Source organism: Artemia sp. Qi Xiang Cuo, chromosome 7 (assembly GCF_049724085.1).
Source record: "Artemia sp. Qi Xiang Cuo chromosome 7, ASM4972408v1, whole genome shotgun sequence".
Lineage (NCBI taxonomy): Eukaryota > Metazoa > Arthropoda > Branchiopoda > Anostraca > Artemiidae > Artemia > Artemia sp. Qi Xiang Cuo.
In genome coordinates, this window is record NC_142800.1 from 81,188,137 (window position 1) to 81,201,020 (window position 12,884).

A 12,884-nucleotide genomic window follows, 5' to 3' on the forward strand; every position below is an offset into this window, starting at 1 on the left:
AATTTCTGTTCGTTTTAAGTTTTAACGTCGTTCCTTACTTTCAGTTAAAAGAACTTGTTTTGTTTATTTAATCAATAAATAAATGAAACCCAAAACAAACAGAAATTAAAATAAGTCAAACTCAAAATGAGCAGAAATTAATCTGAGTAGGGTTCTAAACCCTCTTTCTAAAAGCCAGAAAATAATTTGTACTTAACTAAAAACAAATTCTTTTAAATATTTTCACTTATAACTTTAAGGAAACAAAAATTAATTAAGATTTTAAGGAATAAATATCAGCATATGCATATTAAACTGACAATGCATATTTTTTTTCAGTAAATTTGGATTTTTTACACCACACACACAAAACAATTAAAGTTTAAAAAGAAAAGTGCTCTGTAATGTTAAGTGATAAGAATTCCATAGAGGGGCAGAAACCGTTTTACAACCTTACAACCACATTAGCTGCCGCTTGGCTGCATAACGCACAAGCTACTCTTTTTTAACAACTTCTATTCTTTAGATATTTCTATGCGCAAGAAATGGGAATACCCTCGCATTTTGGAAAAAAAATACAGACTTTTCAATTATCTCTGGAAGCAAAAGATAAGCAGGGAAACAAAGTTGGTTAATCGATCCAGCATATATGTAGTTTAGATTAACGGAGAATTGCAGCAATATATCAGGAACGGCTTAGGGTATTAACGAACTTTTATTGCAAAATTTATTAATCTGACTCTCAGCTTTAGCATATTAATAGATACAAAAAAATGAACAATAATACAAAAAAAATATAAATAAATTTATAATCTAGTAAATAATCTGTACAGATAACAAAAATATTAAAAAACTTAGTTTAAAAGAGCTAAAAGTTTTAAAGGATTAGGTAAAACTGTCAAACTGAAGTTTGAAAATAACAAAAGCATTAAAATAATCTCCTTTAAAGCTCTTTCCAATTACGTAATATTTATATATGTCAATAATTGTATGTATGTATATTTATGTAAAATAAAAAAAAACTGCTATATCAAGAATTGTAGATTGATTAGTACCATCCTACATTTAAATTTGCAATTTCAATTTTTTACAAAATTTGAATACATTTAAAAAATTGGCAATGAATAGTATTTTCGGTAAAAAGTCCTTGTTAATATTAATTATATAATAATAATAACTAATATTAATAATAATAATGTAAATTATAAAGAATTTTGGTCCGATGAAGAGGAGTATTATACGTAATAAAAACATACAAATATAGAAGTTCGATAAGTAAGTTAATTAGTAAGTTACGTCAGAACAAAATTTGCAGTATCTGGCTCTGTTTTACTTCTCACTCTGCGGCCAGCTGTTTCAGGAAATCAAAAGAGGACTGCAATTATACTCATATTTGCAGTGCTCCTTTTTCATATGGCTCTTGCTGCAGGTTTCTTGGTAAGGAACTTTTTTCTACTGGAACTATTGCAGTGGCAGGGCTAGGAAGCAGGAGCAACCGGACAAGAACAGGGGCGTAATTCTCTATAGAGTCGGGAGGATGCCCTTCAAGACCTCAGTATGCCTGCCAGATCCCACTTTGCCCCATGCAGATGTAGGATGCAATGCAGACCCTGGAATATGTGAAACGTCAAACTTAAAAGTTTGATCATACGGGCTCCCTTATTTTTTGAGTTATCTTCACTGAAATGGCTCCTGGTCCAAATCTGCTCCATTGTCTCTCTACAGGCACACACTTAATGGCAAAGTCAGAGTCAACACATTCTTGATTACAAAGAGACTCACTAGGAGGTCACAATTTTCAATCGCTCTTTGAAAAGGCTTTAAGCTCTGGTTTAACCAAAACTGGCACTGTTTATAAACCTATGTTTGTAACCGTTTGCATGAACTTTCGGCAGATACTTTCAAACTGTATGGTGTTTGATTGCTACAAATTGTAGCCTACAATTGTAGTCTACATCTCAATTGTAGCCTACAATTGAGATTTGTATTGAGATTGTATTACGTAGTTTGACTCTTTCTCACAATTCTAATTTTTAAAACAATAAAAACTTTAGTATACAGAACGAGGCGTAGAAAAAATAACAGCTCTTTTCAATTATAGAAAACTTTATGTTCGTATTAAGTTTTAATGTTAGTCCTTGTTATTAGTTAAAAAAACTTGTTTTTTTAGTTAGTTTCTGAACATCTTTTAATCAATGCAGCTTTGATTTTAGCTCACTGTACATGAATAATTAGAGTGAAATTAGCATATCAATTTTATGGCTTTCTCGAAATTTTGTTCTGACGTAATTTACAAATTAACTTACGCAACGAACTTCTATATTTGTATGTTTTTATTACGTATATTAAGGAGTTTACCCCTAGTCAATACCTCGCTCTTTACGCTAAAGTCCGAATTTTATTCGAATCACAAACCCCTGAATCCCAAAGACCGGTTAATTAGAATAGATAGCTCTTTTGAAAGTACTAAAAAAGCTTTAGCGTAAAGGGCGAGGTGTTGACTAGAGGGCGAACTCCCTCATATACGTAATAATTTTTGTTTGTTTTAAGTTTCAATGTTGCTCCTTACTTTCAGTTGAAAAAACTTCTTTTTTTTATCTAATTTCTGATCATTTTTTAAATAATCCTGGGAAATCCGGTGTCCTTTTCATAGAAATGTCCCTTCCCCCAAGGAAACATCCTCCTTGGAAAGATCCTTCCCCGTAACCCCCTCCTCAGACCCCCCCCCCAACCAGAAAAATAATCCCTCTTGAAAGGTCTGTATACTTCCCGTTAACCAATAATATATGTAAACAATGGCCAAAGTTCATAACTTGCAGACCTTCCCGCGGGAACTGTGGGGGATTAAGTTATCCTCAAATACATATTTATTAGATTTTCGACTATGCTGAACAAAACGGCTATCTCAAAATTTTGATTTGGCGACCTCGGGAAAAAATTGAGCGTGGGAGGGGGCCAAGTTGCACTCCATTTTTTTTGGTCACTTAAAAAGGGCACTAGAACTTTTAATTTCCGTTCAGAGGAGCCCTCTAATGATATTCTAGGACCACTGTATCGATACGATTACCCCTGGGGAAATAAAAAAAAAAAAAAAATGAACACGCATCCGTGATCTTTCTTCTGGCAAAAAATACAAAACTCCACATTTTTGCAGATAGGAGCATAAAACTTCTATGGTAGGGTTCTCTGATACGCTGAATCTGATGGTGTGATTTTCATTAATGTTCTATGACTTTTAGGGGTTGTTTCCCTTTTTCTCAAAAAAAGGCAAATTTTCTCTGGCGCGTAACTTTTGATGGGTAAACTTATATACTTATTAAATAAACTTATTTAACTTATATATTTGAAATCAGCATAAAAATTTGATTCTATTGATGTATCTATTGGTATCAAAATTCCGGTTTTTAGAGTTTTTACTATTGAGCCGGGTCGTTCTTTACTTACAGTTCGTTACCACGTACTGTTTGATCGGCTGCGTTGCTTCAAAAAGGGCTTTGCTACACAAAATGAACTTTTCATATAGGCATTCAAGATATGAAACCAATTATTGTTATACCAAGAATTCCAACTTCCAGCAATTTCTATAAATTAGAAAAGAGGACATAAAATATTTTGGAAAAAGATAAACTTCTAAATATCTGTGGAATCAAACAAAAAAGTGAAAATGAATTTAGCCAATTAACAGAACTCGTTTTTCTTTGAGGGGATGGAATAAAAATCTTAATTTTTCAAAAATAGTCCCACAGCGTCTCTCGAATTACCATAGTCAAAATAGTCATTAAAATTAACTTAATTATCTATTTTGGGGCCGAACAGAATAATAGGCCATCTGGTTCCAGCCTGAAGTTAGTAAGAAATGTTTAGTCATGACTTCTTTTTCTGTAATTGAGGTATGTTGGATTTGTGAAGTTTTAAGCTTAAGAAATTACCAGTACAAAACCTGAATTGGGTTCGTTAGTTATAGCATTTCAAGTGTCTTTATATTTTTACAAAATTATAGAATTCCTCTTTAATTTAATTACTCACACCAGAAATTTGATTGGTGGCTAATATCTTTTAAACTTTTTTTCATATTTTTTTTACCCTTAGCAACGTTTGGGTATCAGCATAACCTTTTTTCAACTCGAAAACTCATGAATAACAAAATAATTACTACTTTAAATTTGCAGACAGCTATATTGGAACCATAACAAAAATATTATTTCCCTTCCTTGTCAAAACAACTTTGAAACTTAAAGCAGACATGCTTATATTATTTTCCCTTTCTAGTCGAGACTGTCAAACAGGGAGGCTTCAAGGAACTTTGCATCCAGTACCGAAGGCTTATTCAATTTATTCATGAAAATAGGTTCAGATATGCGAAAGCAAGTTTTTCTTTTAAGGAAGAAATTATTCAATTCTTATTTTAAACAGTTCTTCATGTTTCTGGTAAAAATATTACATGTTATTTTTGAAAAGTTTTTTTTGTAGCTATTTTATTAAGAAGTATCATTTAAGTTAATAATGCATTTTGATACATTTTCTCAGAGACATACCCAGGGGTGGTGGCTTGGGTCTGGCCTCTCCACCCGAAGATCTACATTTTTTGAATTTCTAGGTACTTCTTGTTCAAACTATTTAAAACAATGGTTTTTATTACTATTCCCCCCTCGAATTTTTTATTATCGCCCCGTCCTGGAAAAAAATCTTTATGCGTACCTGTATTCTTCACATGCGTTAAGTAAAGAATTAGGATCAGTGGCGGATCCAGGGAGGCGAGGGGAGGCGCGCCCCCTAGCGTAGTCTAAAGTAGTGTAATTTACTTAATTAACCCAAGTTTGCGTTAATTAAACTTGCTCCTAACGCAAGTTTATCGAATCAACCTATTTTGCGCTCCCCTAAATTTTTTATCGGATCTACCTATTTTGCCCCCCCCTAAAAAATCCTGGATCCGCCCCTGGTTAGGATAATGCTAAATACAGATTTTTTAAACTTAATAATTACTAGTTTGTACCTAGAGTTTATATTCCAAATATACCCTCCAGATTTATACTATTTGCTACGCAGTCCTCCTTATATTTTCAGAAAAAAAAAATCAATTGTTAGCTTTTAAATCAATGGAAATCAAAGGAATTCAAGGGTTCAGATAAAGGTAAAGAATGCGGCACGGGCCTTTATAGTATCTGCTGGCGGTGCTGACCTCCGTTTCACGACCCTTCAATAAGGAAGTGCAATGGGGGCCGGGGGCTAGCCATCCTGTGCTTTCGCATACCTTCCTGTTTACTTCCCCTAGATTCCTCCAGGTAACCATTTAGAGCTGGGTTGAATCTAATGCAGATTACAGAGTCAATTAATTGAAACCCGTTCTAAACCACATAACCAGCGACAGAATGATATGAACCCCTGTCCTTCTGTACAGGAGCTCCGAACCTCAGAAGTGTAGCAAAACGTGAGACATTTTAAAATTACATTTAAATTATAAAATAATTGTGTTTAATTTTATGCTTTAGAGATCTTTCAATAGTAATCTAAAGCATGTTTACTTCACTGTAGGGATTTGTCGTCTATCGGGCCTTCTTTAGAAAAAAAAAACAAAGAGGCATAATATTCATAAGGGCCTTTTGAGTGATGGTTTGAATTCCCATAGCGCGTCAAATTCGATTTCTATCCACAAACTGACCGTGGATTTGGTTTATAATATCAAAAAATTAGGTTCTCGTTGGATTGTGAGCAGTGTTTCCATTTCATATTTTTCAAAATCCCTAAAAGGCTGGAGAAAAAAACTCCGGAAAACCCCATTTTTCATAGCAAAATTTCTACCCCCCCCCCTCGCATTTTCTGACGTCTTTCCAAACTGTCAGTAAAGCTTTGTTATACAGACTTTCAAGAAGAATTATTCAAGACAACTTATTTTGAAACTGAAGACCAGTTACTTGTGTCAAAGTATCTTCTTGTGACGTTTTAGACAATTCTTTTTAATTACGACTAGTTAAGCTCGGGCTTGATTGATAGATTCCTGTGCCATACTCTGGATTCTGGACCTTATGAAGGTGAGTTGTCTGTTGACAGATCTGTCAAAATAGGACAGAAAATATGAACTTTAAGAATAAAAGTTGCTTGATATGTCATTATAATAATCAAGATAGCTGGAAAGAACAAATGAAAATAAACTGAATGTTTAATAAAGAATTAAATTAATTCTTGGAAATCTCAGCAATTCAAGATTTTATTTAAGTATAATTTTTATTTTTTCAATGTAAAAAATAAAGAAAATATTTGTAATTATATTTTCAGTAAAGCGCAAGATTTCTTTTCTTTTCACAATCCTTGGATTGCCAATCGCAAACACCAATAACCTCTTTGAAATACAACAACCCAAAATCGGGTTCTCGTTATCTGTGCAACAATGTCGTGAATCCAAACTATTGGGTAGACCTTGTCCGTCTTCTTTTCAAAAAAAGAAAAGAAAGGACGATAAACAAAGTGTTGAATTATTTTATTTGATATGAGCAAAGAGAAACAGAGAATTTACTTTTAAAAAGAATGTTATTATTGGTTGAAAAATTCCTCACAAAAAAGAGCCAATTAGAGTTAAAAAGGAGTTATTTTTCTCTACAGAAACTACATTTCATTGTTAACCTAGGCTTATCACTAAGAATTTATTTTACCTATTTTTTTAAAAGCTAGGTCAAATTTTTCCCCCAGAAATAAGGATCGATGGTACTGACGTCTGACAATATGTCACGAAAATAAACCAATAGAATTAAACTGCAATTTTTAGTATCGAATTTAGGACATCCCTTTCTCTTTTTTTTTCTCTTTGATGCTTGTATCTTAGGTTTTGCGTTTAATCATATTTTTTCTCTTCTAGCGATTCGACAAGAGTTCAACGAATTTGATTCACACAGTTCGGCTGTTCTCATCCAAAATTTAGTATCTACACAAAAAATCAATTTTTAGTTAGAAATGGACATCCATTAAACTTGACACGCTGAGCTCAATGGCGCAGTCAGAATATTTCTATTTGTCATGCTTTCTGAAATACAATTTTACGATCTAGAAAAATCCACTCGCGAAATTTTGTATCTCCATTTAATTCGCCTATTCCAAAAATGGAATTTGCATCTTCTGCGACGAAGTGGGAAATATAGATACTAGTCTTTAGTAGAGGAAAGCAGAGTTAATATACCAATGAGCACATGCAGCTGGTTTTCAATGGGAGCCGAATCTTTCAAAACAAGCACTTTTATTTTGCCAAATCAGGTGGAATTCAGTCCTATGAGTCCTAGTATTTAGTTGTTGTTTTTTTTTTGTCTTTTTTTTATTCCTATACTGGGCCCTGGATAAGACAGGTTTTTCTTTCGCATGGAATGACGGCCTTGGACCAACTAGTCAACAATTACAGTTGGACAAGGAAATTAAGCGGGTGCTGGAGGACCAAAGGATACATAAATGTTGTGAGGAGATTAAGAATTCGGAAGCTTTAAGACAATATAATGAGGTTAAGATAATTTATGGTCAGAAATTTTACTTTAAGTTAAATTTAACGTCTAGATACCTTACATATTGGATGCAGCTACGATCTAATTGCCTTCCCATTCGTTCGAGATTGAAAGTTTTTGAGAGGAGGAAAAGTGTCCCGGACGGCAGGTTTGCTTGCCCTCTTTGCCAAGAAGAGGAGGAGAACTTGGAGCATTGTTTAAGTCATTGTCAAGGTTTTTTCGGGGCGAGGAAAAATTTTTTTTGGAATGATGGAGTGCTACTCCCTGATGCCTTGAAAAGCACGTCATCACATTTTATTTGTCTTTTGGGAATATATCTTTATGAGTATTTTGCAAAAAGAAGAGAGTAGGTTTTATTTTTATTTTCTTCTTTATTATTTTGACGAGGGTTGTAAATTGTTAATATTTTATTTTATTTGTGTACATGGCCACATTTTGGCTTGAAATACATGTTATCCTATCTTATTGCTGGCGAGCTCGAGCCCCACTGCATTTGGGAGAGTCCCATAAAGAAATTAAACATAAATATAGGACATATTCAGGGGCGCCAATTGGGGATAGTGGGGCAATTACCCCCTCAAGAATCGAAAAAAAGACCCCCCCTTAGATTTTGGGAAGTACTTTTTTGTACTTCATAAAAAAAATCCTTTCTACCAACCCTCATATTTCCGTGGACTGGTGCCACCGGGAGCAATCAGAAAATGGAAAAAAAAAGTCAGGGTTAATTATTTTTAGTAATATGAATCCAACAGTTGAAGGAGAACAGAAACCGGGAATCAGCCCCTCAATCCATTTCGGCAAGACCAAGAAACAAATGAAAAGTTGGCAATATTTGGAAAATGTATACAATTTTTATGGAAAATTACTTTTAACCCTATCAATCTCCTCTCATGGAAAATATCTAATGGAAACTGGACCTTTCTACAAAAACTGGTGCGGGCACCGTCTTTCAGGATAGACATTTGCAGTGCGGGGGCACGGGCATGTTGGACCACGCACATATTCTTAAAATCCCTCTCCCTGAAATGTTAAGATGTCCCTGGATGATTCCTAATATTTCGTAGAATTCTTCCTCCTCCCGATTCAGATGTTGAACGTTTTTCAAAATTAACTATTGTATGCGTCTTTCGTTCAATTCCATTTCGTTTTTGCAAAAACAGAAAGAGGAAGACAAATCGAAAAAGGTGAGATGTTAAGGTGACTGAGAAAAACAGTAACGAGAAGACCAATACCTCACAAACATTTAGGTAAAAGGGATAAGGCTTTTCCCTAAAAAAAAATATATATATTACTATTATGTAACATTTTATTTTCAATCTATGACTACGTAATATTTTTATCACCAAGTGTTCAAGTTAATAAAAATATTGTCATTCAACGAGTGAGTATCTGCCAAATAAAATGTGGAGAAAGAAACATCACATTATTTTTTTTCAGCATACGCTGAGATCACGGTGTTCTCAGAATTTGAAAGACACAAACACTACGATTGTGCAATCTCAAGTCATACGCCTTTCCATGTTAAATCTGGTACAAATGCATTTACAGTTGTTTTACTTGTGAAAGTCAATCTTACACTCTGCCTAAAATACTTTCAAATGTTTCATTTGGTTATTTTTTTTCACTTTAGCTTTTCAAATGTTTCAAGTATACTAGTCATAAATGAGGATGGTCAGGAAAATTTACTTATTAAAAAATGTGAAGAAAAAGACCATCTTATCCTTTCAATATTAATTTTCATTTTCAGGAAATTTGGGGCCAAAAGGCTCAGAGTTGGGAACTATAGTTGAAAACAGGAACGTTGTGGTATATCGTTAGAAAAATCTAAAATAACAGGGTTTTCGAAAAAGTTACGGGCTTGAAGACCCTTTCAGTTGTGTACGTGACTGACTTACACCGCTCTCAACGCGGAATCCTGGATAAGTTCTTCCACCATGGGTGAGGTACAACAAAAGCTATATGGCTTACATTCTTTATTGGCAAATGATCCTCAGAAACGTCTCAAACAGACATTAGAAGTAAAAAAAAGAAGTGTTTTCTGTTTTCCTAAAAAGCTCTTTTAAAAATCATTTTTGCCTCTAACAGGAATAGTTGTTTGTGATAGAATCCGAAAGGAGACAACTATAAGTCAATTTCGAAATTAAAAAGGTTAATAAAAACTTTTTTGAAAGTTTCAAGTTTCAACTGCAGGCGATAGACAAAAACTGCAAAGATAAATTTAGATAATAATACTTTTTTGATTATTGCAACATATCTCAAAGTGATTTTAACTGTCTTAAAGATAATCATACTACAGGTAATGGCAGAACTCATTAAAAAGAAGTACTTGCATACTTATAAGCTTTTGATATGCTCTAAAATTAATGATTACCTCAGTCATAAAAACAAATAATACCCCAAAAACGGGAGTGATGCATATTTAAGGTATTCCACTTCCATAGTTAATTTATACCGAAGTAAATTCATGTATTTAGAATCGAAAAAAATAAAAATAAAAATTGTATTCTCTTAACTTAAAATTATGTCAAGTGTTCAAGAAAACAAATAAGAAATGTTTAAAAATGTTTCAAGATGCATAAGATAGCACAGGCAGCCGTATAGATTTGTCCTGGGAAGGGTTAAAGGCAGTTTATACCTTGATTAAAGATTACCACGATCAGTTAAGCTCGGTAAATTTGTTGTTAGGTAGTTGAAGATTTAGGGAAAGGATTGGTAACCCTTTAAATCCACTAGAGGGTTCTTCGTCCCAATAAAAATATTCTTTCTAGATCCGTGATTCCCAACGTCGGGCATGACAATGTTTTGATGGGTTATGGGCAGGATGTGCACCCTTTGGCTGAATACACTTTACAGCGTTAATTTTGGAAAAAAAAAACATTTTCATGTGAATGGCGTCATATTTAAATGCATTTAAGGAGCCGAAAAATGATAGTATAGAAAAGACGTCATAAACTGTCTAAAAGCTGTTGTATTCAGACAATATTTTTCATCAGTATAGAATTTGTCTAGAGAACGACCCTAAAATATATACTAAGTTAATGGCCTTTTAAGCTATGTAATAATATCACAAGGGGGACATCAGGATTTTAGATATGCCTAGGTGGAGCATAGCCCAAAATTGGTTGGGAACTACTGATCTTGACAGAATCCCACACTTTTTCTAATATATGTTTGTATTCTTTTGACTAAAACCTTTTTAGCAGTTATATTATATTTGGAAATGGTCCATCTGTATTGAATCAGGATTACAGAAATAGCTGCACCACCAGGATCCAAAGTAACCGAAATTTTGAAGACACATTTTCTAAGAAACTGTCTAGTGATAAACATTGGCCAACATACACTGTTTCATAAATAATAATTATTGCTTAGATTCGACCGAAGAATAATTTGTGATTATGAATTATTTTGATAATTTCAAAAAAGCCTGAGACCCCCTTAAACATGAGGTAAATTAGAAACAAATACACCAATAAAAACGCCATCGTCGAAGATCAACTTTGAGGTTTATAGCGCTCCACCATGAAAAACAAGGAAAGTCACAGTTCGTGTCAGTAGCAGTGGTCTCCCCTTTTTTTGCCGGCTAGCAGGCTAATGGGAGACTTATTGCTTATATCTATGTGTTTATAGATTCGTCTTGATAGCGCTAAAGTGTCATAATGTACTTTTTGGTGCCATTTCCAGAATGGAGAGACTAGAAACAAACGTTACAGCATAGAAATCACCATCGTTGATGACCTTCGAATGGAGGCTTACAGTCTCCGATCGTTGTTACATATCAAATTTCTTTTTTCTGATCATTCATTACAACCGAAATTTTGAATAACATTTGAAAAGAAAATGTCTGAAGAGCGAAAATTCCCAATTGACGCTAATTCGGAATTGGTAACTATTACATGGATTCAATATAATAACTTTCCGATTCCCATCACTGGCAAGCTACTGGAAAACCGCGGAGAGATGGTTAATGTCTCAATTCTTTTCTTTATTTCTTAAACATATTTTCAGAAAGTGGCTAGCCTAGTAGACCATGCTAATTGTTTCTCTATGTTCGAGTTTTTTGTTTCCACCCGATTGATACGTTTTTGGGAGCCTGTAACTTTCCCCTTGTGCGTGCTTCAGACAAAACCAAGCAACTTGAGGTAGCACACGCTCTTCCTACACCCATCTGTTCAAGGTTCCAAGTTTGTTCTTCGTCCCATCAAGTCCTAATCTCCTTTCTGGTATTTACACGTTATTCCGAACACTCAAGTTATTGATGTGAATAAAACCGGTTTCTCTGTCTCTGCATTCGGAGATAATTAGCTTAGCCTAAGTAAATAAACTACTATAGAGGTATAATCTAATCAAACTGTTTAATATAAAGAGGTGGCTAGGTTACGTACTTAATATAATGCGTTATGGGAGGCCTGGTTTCTACAATTCTCTGTTGTAGTTTCCATAATTTTGATTCTAAAGTTTTATATTTTCATCAGATTTTGGTATATTTCATTACGATTAACCTAACTTCACTTCTTGAGTGTGGTCGGGACAACACGTAAGCACCTCCTTTTTTATGACCTCTTTCCGTCCCAGCCAGCGACAACGTGCATTTCGATTCGCATCGGATGAATGGCAAAACAGCACAATTTTGGACAATCTAGCATCCTTAATCCGTAAGACGTGACATTGCCACTTTAAACTATCTTTCATTTTAGCCTTAGAAAGTTGGATCGAAGAACGTATTTTTTACAGATTATTGTTTTATGTAGTTGTCAGTCGAAAGAACCATCCGTGGAGCATTCCTCTGGGGAAATATCTAGAATATCTTCTCCTCAACCTTTCAAAGTGTCCACATTTCCGAGTTGTACTTGATCACTGTCATTACCAGTGGCTTCCAATATTCTAATCTTAGTTCATGTAGGCCTACTTATCTTCCAATTCTTCTAACCTTTTTTCAACTGCAAGAAAACACATAACGACAATAAACACAATAAAACTTTTTGCAACTACTCTTTTCAAGTTTCACAAGTGTAGAGGAATTGAATTTGCCTTATTAATAAGAAGAAAACCTCCTATTTCGTTAAAAATTACCCAAATGTACAACTATCTTAATAGTTGAGCTGACGCAACAATTGAGCAATCATAATTTTTGCTAGCGAGATGGAGGGAAATAATGTAAATTAGCTAATCAATGAGGACTTTTCCTCGAGCAAGCCAAATTTATCCATAAAAAATAATAAATGTATATCTAAGCAACCGTGAGCATGGGCGTCGCAATATCTCCTCCCTTTCAAGAGGACAATTAAACAGCTAGGCAGGGGGGGGGGGGTTTCTTTCGTAGAGATCAGCTTTACGCTCAATCCTCTTTATTGCTGTCGTCTATGTCATCCAACAGTCTCCCTTACCCACAACTATAGTTTGGATACCTCGGATTCTCTTGTT

General features: G+C 34.3%; 1 long non-coding RNA gene across 1 annotated transcript in view; it reads left to right on the forward strand.

Annotated features, from left to right (window-relative positions):
- Positions 1 to 7,023, forward strand: part of LOC148950752 (uncharacterized) — a 35,918-nt gene extending 28,895 nt beyond the window's left edge. Inside the window, exon 3 of the long non-coding RNA XR_016141973.1 lies at positions 6,830 to 7,023. This is a non-coding gene — a long non-coding RNA (uncharacterized LOC148950752). The remainder of the gene's footprint in view (positions 1 to 6,829) is intronic.
- Positions 7,024 to 12,884: the final 5,861 nt, after the last annotated feature.